General features: G+C 47.2%; 1 pseudogene; it reads right to left on the minus strand.

Annotated features, from left to right (window-relative positions):
- Positions 1-550: 550 nt before the first annotated feature.
- LOC149349627 (uncharacterized) lies at positions 551-2,892 on the minus strand (annotated as a pseudogene).
- Between the last annotated feature and the right edge of the window lie 11,095 nt (positions 2,893-13,987).

Genomic DNA, 13,987 nt, shown 5'->3' on the forward strand with positions numbered 1-13,987 from the left:
AATAACGTAACATGATATGCAGTAAAGAAGTAAAAAGAACAAAATGTACGCCAGAAATGTCAGTCACTGCCACCACGACTCAGAGTACAGCCTTTGGCTGCTGAGCTGGAGGTTGCAGCATTGAATGCTGGCTACCACGGTTGCATTTTTATAAAGTTGGAATGCAAAAGTGCCAGTACGCTATACAATGTATAAGAACTGTGAATGCTGAAATGATATGTAGCCCTTCACTGTGGTGATTCAGGCTATGTACCCCCTTTCACCCCTTCGATCATGGCATGCTTTAAGTGGGCACGGTGAAACAGTTGCTCCACCTTTCCTTCCACCGCTGCCGCACAGCAGTAAGAGCCAACGGGCACTGTCATCGTGTACTGTGCGATGTCAGTGCACGTTAAAGAACCCCAGGTGGTCGAAATTTCTCGAGACCTTCACTACGGTGTCTCTCATAGCCTGAGTCGCTTTGGGGCATTTAACCCCAATAAACCTAAACCTAGTAAGAGCTACCAACCAGTAACAATTTTTGGACACAGGCATGCATTTACTCCTATAAAAAAATTAGTCGAATGGCACCACTGAGTTACATAAGTTTGTTAGTGCACTGCAGACCCTTGCAATCTTGTCAATTACACATTCATTGCTGGTATTCTTTCTTAGAGCTTCTACTGGAAGGCTTCCCTTTAATATTGTGTATTTTTTCTTCACCATTCCAATAACGCGCTCAACATGAATACGAACATCAGCAATTTCTCGTGTTCGCTCAACCTCGGAACTGGAAAGCTGCCTTTTGTGAATGCAGGAACTGCCAACTTTGCACAACACATGCCAACGCTCTCAGCAATGAGGAACCCCCTGTCTGCTAGGACGATGTCTCCTCTGTCTAACAGATTGAGTATGCCACTGTCCTCGGTGATCAGCTTGTCACTGGCACACCCACCAAATGCTTGGGAAATATACCTAACCATTCCTTGCGGGGAGATTCCTAACAGAAATTTTACAGTATTGTGGTGTTTGTATTAAGACCACGTTTCTGCACGTGGCAACAGTGAGCTCGGCTATGAATAAATACCTCAAAGCAGTCCAGAATGACTCTGACATTCAATCCGAAGTTTTCTACAAAAGCAGCTGGCATTGTCTCCATTATTTCTTCTTTCTCAGGCCATCGTACAAATGACCCAAGACGATCATAGCAAATGTCCTACCACTTATCACAAACCCTAGATACAGTGGGCTGAGAAACACCAAAGCGGTACGCTAAATCCTGCATCTGGGTTCCAAGCCTCATCCTCATCAGAAACATTACCATCTCCTCAAACTTTGTCAGCATGTTTCTTGAAGAGTGAGATGCATGGTGTTTCAAGAGAATAAACAGAAGAAAAAGTGTCATAAATGATGGCAGTCCTGTGTAAAAGGCGACTCTTTCGTCATCACCACGAAGAGCCTCTTCAGTGAACTTAGTTGCCGCCAGGCTCTCTTTGGCTGCCCTCAGCTCCTCACGAACATTTGTTACTTCTTCTTCCAGCTACTGAACATGCAGTGTTGTCAGGTCAGTCTGGCAGGATGTGCCTTCAATAAAGGATGGAAAAGAAACCACATTTAATCTCAATGGAAATTAGACAAGAGTTTGCGGTTGCAAATATCACAGCAAATTGAGTTCACACAGGAGGAAGTACACGACATAAACTGATGTCAACATACCCTTTTCTCATCACTTTTTGAACGTGCACTAACTACCACATCTACACACTGCCGCTAGTCTACAACTAGTCTCTTAAAATCAGTGATACGCTCGTTACGGACAAAATATTGCTTTCTGGTTTTAGCAGGCCTGTAACATATGTACGAAAATCCTGCCCAAGTAAAAGTAACATCTTTAACATGAGCTTTGAAAATGCAGGTCATTTGCAGCACATTAAATGGTGCCGATACATTTGTCATTGAAGGCCATGTTGTAATGTAATGGTACACAGCTCACTCTTGTCTATCTCAGAGAACTTCCTAACATCAGGTCCAAACGTCAACCAAACGCAGTCCTGTCACTACTTGCACTGGCTATGAAATGCTAATTTACCATTTTCCGAGGATGCCTGCTCACTGCTGGCCTCCGCATCTGCCGGAGATGGAATGTCCGCAAGTTCCTCAGCTGGCATTTCCTCGGCTCCAGCTGCGTTCGTAAGCCACCAAAAAATGGAGGGTGAGTGTTTCACCTTAGCTCCAGAAATGTTGCTACCTAAAACAAAACAATTCATTTCATCTGTAGTCACCGCTTGCTTGCGTTTCACGCGTCGTGCCTTGAGACGCTTGAAACGGCCGTCGCGGAGAGCCTTGGCTGCATATCCCAAGTGCAGCGAGGGAGCCCAATCTGGGTTGCACTCATCAAACAAAGCAGAAGGCGTGCCTGCGTCGTACGGGCAAAGACACTTTTCAGCTCGAAAGTAATCACCCAAACTGTTCGGATGGCTGAATCGGCGATTAGCTTAAAGCTAGGACGCGCAAACAATCAACGATTACCTTTCGCACGCGAGGACAAAACGATCACCGATGTGAAAGTCCCTGAACATTCGCCTTTGTGCGTTGCCGCACGCATTTTCGCGTTCTCTGTAACTTCTGTGCTGCTCGCATTCGTTCAACAGCACAGATTGAAATCTTATGCTTACCTGACAAAAAGTGCCGTGAACAGACCCGGTACTTGTCGGGAGCTGCGCTGATGTTTTTTCTGTTGATACGAGCCAGCCATTCGCGGCGCCGCTTCTCCGAAAGCAGTGTTGTTCGGTCGCACTCATTAAGTCGGATCTTCGGTATTTTGAAGAAACCGAGGTCCTTCTTGTTGCTTCTCAGCTTGTGCTGCTTCGTCTGACTTCGGCTATTGCAGCCGACGATAGCGCAATGAACCATAGTTGGCGGAGGAATGCACGACGAGAATCGACAGCTTCGCTCGCTCGGCTCGACGTGAACATCAAAATGGCGCCCTGCCCCACAATGCACCGCGCTCAACGCGTCAGTGAATACCTCCTATAGACTCACGTATGACCTTTAAACTGGACTCACGCGTTGGGCGCAAGAAAACCGTGGGGAAGACAACGCGCCGAACAATGAATTCAGACACTCAGAACTATTGAAGGCACCATCATAGACTCTTGTCTCACGTGAACGTTTTGAATAATGTAACCCGAACCTCCGCCGCGGTGGCTCAGTGGTTATGGCGCTCGGCTGCTCACCCGAAGGACGCGGGTTCGATCCCGGCAGTGGCGGTCGAATTTCGGTTGAGGCAAAATTCTAGAGGCCCGTGTACTGTGCGATGTCAGTGTACGTTAAAGAACCCCAGGTGGTCGAAATTTCCGGGGCCCTTCACTACGGCGTCACTCATAGCCCGAGTCGCTTTGGGACGTTAAACCCTAATAAACGTAAACGTTAATGTAATTCGAACAGAAGATCAGCGAAAGTTTAGCTACACAACAGAAAGCCTTTCCTGAAGCGGATCCTCGGTTAAAATAACAGCACCTGCCGTAGAAAAAAAAATCTCTCGGCATAGTTATATTGTATACATCTTATAAAACCAAGGAGAAAAAGAAAAGAAGGGTGACGTGTAGCGATTTCAAATACACACAACTTCTTACACAGGCTAAAGAACACTGCAGACTGGCACTTTGTGAATGCGATTTTTTTCATAGCACTTATAAAACTTCCCGGCCTTTTTCAAAAATAGGGGTCAACACATAAGGGAATGCCGCTGCTAAAACGTAGAGGCAGGTAGAGCACAATCGCAGAATCACCGAATTCAAGCAGTATGTTGTGGTTCTCATTCCCACGTTTCTCCGAAAAAACTTCATGTGGCAAACCAGAATTTGCCGCAGTGATAGATTAAAGGAACCAAAATGTGGACAACAACAACAACAAAAACAAAAAAACGTCCGTTGCACTGTAATAAATGTGCATACCACACGTAGTTAAGAAGCTAATTTGTTTTCGCCGTGTCAAGCACCAAATATCAAAAAAAGCTGGGAAGCGTTTTGCAATGAATCACCTGACGAGTGCATCTGCACTGAGTCACACTATAAAAAAAATCACTTTATCTCAGCTTCGGATTCGTGCAGCACGTAACACGCGGCCACATTCATGGTGATCGTAACGGTGTGCCCACCATATCCGAGCTTTTTCAGCGAATCCAGCCGGTAACTTTTAAAAACAGGCTTTTTGAGATATATTGAGTGCTTTTCTCAAATAACTAAATCTAGTGGTAGCGGACGTCGGAAAACGGGCGAATCATATTAACTGTAGGCAATCGGTGAACTAAATTTTATTAATACACTTTATTGCAATTACAGTTGGGCGTCAAGTTGTAATTAGAAATCTTTAGCTGGCCGTTAGAACCTTCTGGGCCCAGCGCGGCCTTCTGCTTGCCGCTGCTCGCTGCTCCTGTCCGCCATCCCGGGCGGGACTTCCATTGTCACGTGCGTCGCCGATCGAGTGACGTGTACGGGAGGGCGTTCCTGTTTCGTTCCCGTTTCCTAGAACCACGCGGTTTCGAATTACGCTTGGGATGGCGGGAATTCTTTGTGCCACATGGTGAAACGTAGTCGCATTTCCGAAGTTCTAGAAACTGATACGTATATTGCTAACAGCCAGCGACAAACTACAAGAATCATAACCTAAATTCAATAATTGAAAGCTAACTATCAAAATTTAGTTTATCAGCCAGCTAGTTAAACTGATTTACCCATTTTCTGACGTACGCCGCCAATGGAATTTGTTATGCGGGAAAAGCCATCTATATACAGCAAAAAGGCTATTTTAATAACATTCGCAGGCTTTGCTGAAAAATCTGATTATACGTCGTCCTTTTATGTCCAAAGAATAGCTGATAGCTCGCGCTTCGTCCGTGTCCTGTACCTTTGTGTTTTCGTTAAATGACACTTTTGTGATGTCTTCTTCATTTTTGTCCTTGCCTGAGCCTTAAACGTGAGCCGAATTTCGTATCATTTTGAGTTTGCAGACTGAACCGAAATGCGCGGAATAACTTTCGTGGCAGTGTACAATTTCTCAACTATTATGTAAGCCGAACTTGGTGGCTCCTTGTTTTACTATATCTCATTTCAAAGAAGTTTTGGCTAAAGAGCGCGCCAACAACACTGGTGAAATTGAGAGGAAATGCCGCACAGCGGATGTTTCTGGGTTAGGGCAGAGCGGATAAGATTCCGCTGTCGCAATGGACTATTGGTGCGTGCATATTTTCAATCCCGGCGATATACAATACTGAAACGCCGACACGCAGAACAGCTGCCTCAAGCGCAGCAGCGGTAGTGCGTCTGTCTTACCTTATCTGAATAATATGTCGTACATAAACACAGATGCCACAAAACAAAAGAAAAAACACAATGTCCAAAGTTGAGTTTAATTACTATTTGTTTTCTACTCTCATTCACAAACCCTGAAAGTTTCCACCTGACTGAAGAGAGGTTTCGTGGCACTGTCAGAGGTGGACAAAATGACGATCGGTGATAGACAGGACACTGCGTTGGCGTCTGTTCTCGATTCTCACGCCTCAAGTTTTCGCCCAGGCGACGGTAGAGTTCAGCAGGACAGAAGGCAATGGTGCCATAGTTATACTATTACAGGCCGGTTGCACAGAGTTGGCAACGAGATGTTATGCAATAATGCAACAGCAAATGCTTTTCCCGACAATGGTTTGTGCTGTTGTTATGCTGAATAGGCAAGTTTCGTCTAGTCTAATACTTAACGCTTTCTAACGGCCTTGATTTCTGCGACACGCAGTTATTCGCCTACTTGCACGAGGGCATGCGCAACGAGTTCCAAATAGCGCTACTGCCATTCGCAGGTGCTTGTGGTCTGTATATAGGTTTCTCTGATGCGAGGAGGTAGTCTCTCAGGCACTGCGTGCTCACCAGGGAGTTGATTCTAACCTTCAACCGCCAGTGAACGTCGCTCTGATCCTCGGGGGATCACGATGAGTCTCACGATCCTCTCTACCATCTGGCGTATCAGAAACGTTCTTTTTTTTTTGTTATATTATCGAAAACCACGCCTACTTTGGCAAAGTACCGACCCAGCAAAGAATGTATCGCAAGACTGCGATGACAGCTGTGCAGAATGTGGTGGTTGTCTTTCAGTAGCTGCGGAGTTAGAAGCTTTCGAAAGGGCGCCTACCAGAACAGGTTTTACAAGCAAGCTTGTTCCGTGTTGAGTTACGGCCGAGGCTGGGGTAGCTTTCCGTGTTGTTCTGGTATAGTATTCAGGTATTTGCTCCTTGTTTGATGCGGCGTCTTCTGCTGATGTTGGATTTGGCCAGGGCTTCGAGGGTGGCCTGATGTTAATTTCGCGGGCCCCTTGATAAACCAACTCATATTCTTGGATCCCAGCATGGCCGGGCATCGAACGCAGAGTGACTGCAATGTTCGGGTTTCGGTTATAGGGTTCTGATAGAATATCAGGTAGGTAGGCTTCCAATACACAGCTTTGTACTTATATATTGCGGGTGACTTTGCCGGAGTCGGTATAGATGTCGATGTGAGTGGACTGGTGTTTAGTGAGTCGAGATGCTTCTTTATGCATATATTATCGCGTGAGTTTTTAGTCTGGTTACGTCGGCAGGTTTGGAAAATGGCCCAGCTGCGTGAGTGATCGGTATTGTCTGTCCGGGAGCATATATTGCATACGCGTATGACCCCATATTAGAGCGTGTGGCGTACGTCTATATCGTTATGCATGTCCTGTCTCTGCGGTGATGGTTTGCTAGAGCTTGGCGTCGACCGCCATGAAGGCGTGGCATCATGTTTTGTGGTATGTTTGGAAATGAGATTTTGCGTGGTAGCTGAGGGCCTTGTCTAAATGGTGTCAGGTTGATCGGGGAGATCCGTGCTGATTTCAGAATGTCGCTCCCCTGCTGCTTCGTACACACAGGCGCGCTACTCGCCTGTCTCTGTGCGTTGTGTTAGTTCGACGAGAGGGTGAAAGAGGCCAAGGAGTTTAAGTCGCTGATTAGATGTGTATATGAGTAGACAAACGGCGGCCTTGTGAAGGGTATGGAGTGCAAATTCGAGTTTTTTAGTTTGTCTGTTAGCGTTAGGTCCGGGGTGGTGTACAGGCGTCTGCATAAACGAGGGCAGTGACGAGCTGCGTTGCTTGTTCTTTTCTAACGTCGTGTTTTTTGCTCAGGATCCGTTCGTTTAGGTGCATGAGATTTCGGCAGTTTTTTTGAAAATGTACAACGTTAGGATTTACATTGTTGTTCTTATGTATGATGAATCTGAGTACTCTGCACGATGTCACCTTAGGTATTTGTTTGCCTGATAGGCTGAGTTGTTTCAGGGCGTTGGCTTTCTTTTGGTGTTGTGTTCAATCCATCATTAGGAGTTCTAACTTTTCTGCTGAAGGGTGGAGTGAGGCTTTGTGTAAGTTGTCCACTATGGTGTCTATGTCTTCGCGGAGGGTTTTTTTCGACGTCCCGTGTACATCTGGTTTCCCACCACAGGGTAATGTCGTTGGCTTAGAATGTTTGATGAATATTTGGGTGGGATTGGGGATCGCTTCCTGGGTAGAGCTGTCATACATATCTTAAAGAGGATGGGTGATATAATCTATCCTTAATAGCGGGAGGGAGGGGCTGCGCGGCCTTGAAACGGGCTGTCCTACCTTTGGGGAAATTGCGTATGTAATGTTATATGTTGGCTCCACATCCAGCATCGTGAACGGATTGGAGCCTGTAATCGCGTGTAACGTCATCAAATGGAGTGCATATTGCAACCGCACAAAACGACGAGGGACGAAGAGAGGAAAGCACAGGACAAGACGCGGATAGCTTCTTCGTCACTCTCTCCCGCCTTCACTTGTTACATGTCATCAAATGGCTTTTTTGTGTCTGCTGCCAGAAGTGCTTGTGTTGGTGCTTCCTTTAACTCAGGAGCGTGTACTACAATTCGAAAAGTAAGCCCTGCATGGATATACGAGGTCTGTTAGAAAAGTATACGACTTTATTTTTTTTTTTGCGAACACCTGATGGATATGAAACAAGGGCGCTTGCATCAGGCGACCTTGAACCTTCATGCGCATGCACGAATTTTTTCCCGCCTGCCGATAGCGTCAGTCGCTGGGACGCAGCATTTGAGTGAGGCAGTGTGCAGTGCACTCGTCGGTTTTTTATTGCAAGGAAAATGGCGGAGTGAAGGGAGCAGCGCTACTGCATCAAATTTTGCCATAAACTGGGTGACAGCCAAGTGGAAACCATTTGAAATATTCAGACGGCTTTCGGTGACGATGCTATGAGCAGCACACAGATTAAGCAGTGGTACAATTGGTTTAAAGATGGCCGTACATCGGTGGAGAACGAGCCACGCTCCAATCGGCCGTCAACATGCCAAAATGACTAGGTCATTGCCGAACTGAACGCTATGGTGATGCGGGACCGTCGCGTGACTATCCGAGAAATTGAGGAAGAGGTGGACATGAGCAATTTCTCCGCACATTCCATTGTCACCGAAGATTTGGCTATGGAGAGAGTTGCGGCGGAATTCGTGCGGAAGCTGCTCACGGTGGAGCAAGAGCAGCTTCGTGTTGAAGTCTCACAGGACATGCTGGATTCCGCAAACAGTGACCCCGACTTCATCGACATCATAATCACTGGTGACGAGTCTTGGGTGTACAGGTACGACCCGGAAACCAGATCCCAGTCGTCACAGTGGAAGCATTCCACGTCAGCAAGACTTAAGAAGGCCCGCCAAGTGCGCAGCAATGTGAAAGTGATGCTGACTGCTTTCTCTGACACCCTCTGTGTGGCAGACCATGAGTACGCACTCCACAGGGTCAAACAATGACCAAAGAGTACTACAGGGATGTCCTTCGTTGCCTACCTGATGCTGTGCGGCGCAAGAACCCGGAGCTGAGGTCAACAGGAAATTGGCGCACCCATCGCGACAATGCTCCTGCACCTTCCTCGCACTCGATTCAGACTTTTTGGCGAAAAACCAGACTCCTGTAGTTCAACAGACTCCTTACTGTCCTGATATGGCCCCTGCGATTTCTGGCTGGTTCCCAAAATCAAAAGGCCATTGAAAGGAGCGCGTTTCAGACAAGGAAGAACATTATGGCTGCAACGACAGCTGAGCTAAACCCCATTACGAAAGGGGCCTTTTCGCAATACTTCCCACAATGGCAGCACCGCTGGGAGAAGTGTGTGGAGTCCCAAGTCGACTACTTTGAAGGTGACTAGGTTTGCAACGCTCCAGTTATGCAAGTTTTTTTTCTACGGCCAAAGGTCGGATACTTTTCTAACAGACCTCGTATCTTGCGGTACGATATGAGCTAGAGCGGAAAATGTTTCGTGTTGTCCAGGTGTTCTTCAAGTCTGTTCAATGCAATCTATTGCATTGTTTTGACCACAAATGGTGTTAAGGATATTGGTCTGAGGTAGTTAAACGCGGCTGCTATTCCTGGTTTTGGGATAGTGGTAATGTTTGGAGTTCTCCATTCGTCTGGGAGGAGCCCGTGTTCCAATGCTAGTTTATGTGAGAGAGCAGCGTTTCTTTGTCTGTGTCAGGCAGGTTCCGCGGAAAAGTATATGTGATACCCTCAGGGCCTGGCGCCACTGTCCTGTTGTTTTGGAATAATGCCGTCTTTGTCTTAGTGAAGTCGCCGTCGATGTTGTCGTTTGTGGGGCCCGTGTAACAGTATGTGCACCACAACTGATATGCCGTACAGGGTCCGCAGTTTCTCAAAGGATGCCCTGTGTGCTAGCGTGTAGAGATCACGCATGGTAAAGATCCCGTGGTAAAGATCCCGTGGTAAAGATCCCGTGGTAAAGATCCCGTTCGTGCCGTGAACAGGGCACGAAAAGATGTAATGTGGGTTTCTTGCGTAACGTGTTCTCGATTCTGTAGCAAATGGGGGTTCGTTATGCCTGTTCGAGCGTACGGGCATGATTGATCGCCTGCATTGTTATATCATCTACCCTTTTACGAAGCTGTTTGTCATGCCGTTTCTAGGATAAGGCTCTCGAAAGCTTTTTTGTGTTTTTTCCAGACATGCATAAGGTGCAGGTCTGGCCTTACTGCCAGTGCTAAAGTTGTGTGCGTGCCTGTGGCTGTTATTTTAGTTGCTATGAGGCCACTAGCCCACGTGCCTATATTGGGTCCGCCGGACCTGTGTGTGCAATATTCTGTCTGTTTTTTAAATTTGTCCCAATCTCTGAAGGTGACCGTAACTCGGCGCTATTGGGACAATTTGTGTAGAGTGATGCTTATTGTGTCAGGGTCGCTAGTTATGTTTTCGAGGCTGTTCTCTGTTTTCCAAATTCTTAGCGTATCGTCCTCTGTGCAACGAGATGTCTTGGATGGTAGGAGCTTGATTTATGCTTCCCTGTGCGAGTTGTTACTCCCGCAGTGTAGATGATTATGTATAGAAATTTATTTTAGGTTTTCTTCCAGCAACTTTCGATCTATTTGTGTTCGCCCTGTAACCCCGTGGGTGCATTAAAGCCTCCGATAGTTTAAATGTGATGTGTCTTCTCATCGTTTTCTCATCTCAATGTGACTGAGGTTGTGTGCGGTTTTCGGCGGATTGTACACCTTGCATATATGACTGTCAAGCTATAGCTTGATAGGTCATTAGCAGTCGTACGAGTCGTCGTAGCAGTCGTACGAGCAGTCGTAGTTACTAAAAATGCACTGAAGAGGAATCTGAACTCGTGTTTTTCCCGCGGGAACTCGACCTACGCGTTCCGAGCCTTCTTAGAAACTTACAGTTATTGCCTTGTGCGGCCGATTTCCCTAATTTAAATCGGATTAACGCCCGGCTCCCGCCTTTTGTTTCTTTAATTCTCCGCAGACGGTGGGAGGAGTCAACCAACGCATGGAGTGCCTTTCAGGCAGTCGCGTGGCGGCTTTGCTTTCGCTTTTATTTTTTTTAGGTTTCCTTGAATAAATCAATCTCGTCAGAGTCTACATATATAGCTGCAAATTAGGCCCACGGAAATAAAAATACGCGTGGGCGCTTTGCTTTCGCCGATCACTACGTATCACTCCGCCGATGGCAGAGCGGCAAGCCGCCACGGGACTGGTTGAAAGGTTGGTCGACTCCTCCTACCGTCTGCGGGGAATTAACAAAAAAAAAAGGCGGGAGCTGGGACGTTTAATCGGAATTAAATTAGGGAAATCGGCCGCACAGGGCAATAATCCGAAGTTTCTATGAACACTCGGAACGTTTAGATTGAGTTCAAGCGGTAAAAATACGAGTTCAGATTGCTCTTCAGTGCACCTTTAAGGTATATTTTCCTAAACTGTCTGGTGCTGTTTTGGCGCAGTGTTTGACGTCATGTTTTACGTAAGTCGAAATTAATGGTTGGCGCGTGTGTTGTGCGCTGAGTGTGAGCTTTGTATCCCGGGATGTTCTGTTCTTTGTATATCTCTGTAGGTGGGCATTTTTTCAATTTTATCAAGCATGGAGTCATTATTTTTTTTCTTACTGACAGCGCGGCAGTTTCATCGCCAAACGCAAAAGCCCCCGTCACTTACTTATGTCGTGGGTTAGCTACCGTTGCGATCTTAGTGTGGGCGCTGATGTTGTCGATTTGGTCATCCGAATGTTGCCTCTTTAACGATTGAGAAATGTACTTCATGTCAGTGAAAATCTTGGTCGGGAAGAAGGCGTTGAAACATATACAGTCTACTCAATGTCTAAGCAGGGTCAGGCGTGTTTAGTGTCGTTCGTAGGCTGAGGCAAGTTTTTCGACAATGTCGGTGAGGCCATACAGTTTCTATTCAACGCTTTCAAAGCGTGTTAAGAGGATCGCTGATTTGTTCACACGAGATTCTACCGTTGATGTTGTGAGGAAATCGGCGTGCTGGATGTGTTGTTGATAGTGTGGTGTTGCATAAATGGGAGTAAGAGAATGAGCGCGTCAGGTCGGGGAATTGAAGGATGCAGGGTGTGGGATGCAAGGAGGAGTGCTTGGCTTACCAGTCGCCTTTTGTTCTGCATGGCTAGAGGAAGCAGCGCGAAAAGACGAGGACAAACGCAGAAGCTAACAGGACAGGCGCCTCTCCCGTTGGCTTCTGTCCTTGGCCTCGTCTTTTCGCGCTGCTCCTTCTAGCTACGCAACAAGACCAATAAGCCCAAACCACAACTCTTGTACATTTGACGCCTCGGGTGTGTCGGTTTTCCCAGATTCAGGGCTGCGCGCAGGGCTCTTGCTCGAAGCCGGTGGTTCCATGTTGTCAAGAGCATTTGCAGATGCTATTGATTGTGACAGCGGCGTGTTAGGCTGCTTGTATTTTTGCTGCTGCTTCTGAGGCTGCTACGTCTACGTTGTTTGCGGTGGCTGTACGTGCATTGACAATGCAGGGTATTCTCGGTGGTTATCGGGCGACGTTGCGTTGTCGGGCACACTGCAATCAAGGGAAGGCTGCTATACTGGTTGCGCAGTTTGATGCGTTGTAGGCAGGCTCGTCTGTCTCTAAAGCATTGTGTGTGTGTGCTTGTAGCGTGCCTTGAGGCCTTTATGCAGTTCTTCCTCTGTTCCTGTTGGTGGTAGTGGCATGATGACCATTGTCTCCTGACCACAAATCCACAATTTCCTTCTTACTCTCACTACTAATCCCTCTTAATCAATGTACTAATTAGTTTAATCCATGTGCTAACACATCTGAACCCGTCTACTAATCACTATTAATATACTAGGTATCAAAAACGATTATCGACTACGATACATTTTCGGGTTTGCCTCCTCTGTGTAGCGGCCTGTGATTGGTTTCTTTAGGGTCGTGGAACCTTCTGACGTAATACCTCTTTCGACCAATCAGCGAAATTCATGACACTGGACCTGGTTCGCACGTTTTCATGACATTACATGATCACGTGACCTATTTTGACCAATCTATAATTTAACTGCCGTCTGCCACAGTGGGCAGGTTGCTCACAATCCGATGGCCAGGTTGACACCTGCCACAGTGGGCAGGTTCGGATGACGTCGTAAAGCCACGTGACCTCTCTCGACCAAAGAGTGACCTCTCAGGGCGGGTTATGATGACGTGACAAGGTCACATGACCTTTCCCCACCAATCGGCAAATTTCGTGACATCGGACGGCGAATTTCGCGCCTCACGTGAACTCTATTGCCAAAGCATTAAAACAGGTGCCTAGGGTACATATTGCCGGAAGGTCCTTGTATCTGTGAGGATGCGCTAAGAGCGGCTCACCTTCCTTCGTCAGTTTTTGAATGCGCCGCGCCAAAGAGCCGTTTGAGGCCTCCCTTGAAGCGTCCTCTTCTTGAGGTAGGCACAACGCTACCTTCATGCTTCCTTACCTCACTCTTTGACCTGGAAACATGGTTCACTGCACAACCTCTCAATCTGCGCTTGCGCAGTAGGGCGACACCAACGGCCGTGGCGATGCTTAATTCAAAATGGCGGCGGCGTCCATGCTGGGCATGACGGGAGTTAGCAGACCACGGTTGAAAAATAGAGAAGGTGTGCCAATGGCGCCGCTTGTCTTGCGCTTCGAGTGTTGCAGATAGTCTCCACAGTATGACAGCCTGCCGACAGATGGCAACGTAGAAAAGTGGGCCCTCCGGCTTTTCGGATTGTTGTCTGCTTGCAACGAATGCGTCGTTGAACGTAAGTTGTGTTCAACACGGACTTCACTGCTGTCTGCTTTTACTGCATTACGGCTGTGTTTTGACTGTGGGGGTGCATGGTGCTGTACCGCTGCTCTGGCGACCTGACGATAGGGCGCAAGTGCATTGCTCAGCTATGCTCGCCAGGCTATAGGTCGTGCAAAGCAAAGTTGTTGCTGTTTTCTGCACCGAAGTGCAAAGAACGTCCACAAGTGTGGAGAAATGCCATGCCACGTACGGACCGTTTTCTTCAACCTTCATATTTCTTATGCGAAAAGCATCTTGAGGCTTGTCTCACGTTGAAAACGTGGGAAGCCATGTACAAATTGGTCACGTACTCGTACATTACAGTGCGGCGACCATGTCTTG

This window comes from Amblyomma mixtum, chromosome 3 (genome assembly GCF_055824585.1).
Source record: "Amblyomma mixtum isolate Tamu chromosome 3, ASM5582458v1, whole genome shotgun sequence".
NCBI classification, from domain to species: domain Eukaryota; kingdom Metazoa; phylum Arthropoda; class Arachnida; order Ixodida; family Ixodidae; genus Amblyomma; species Amblyomma mixtum.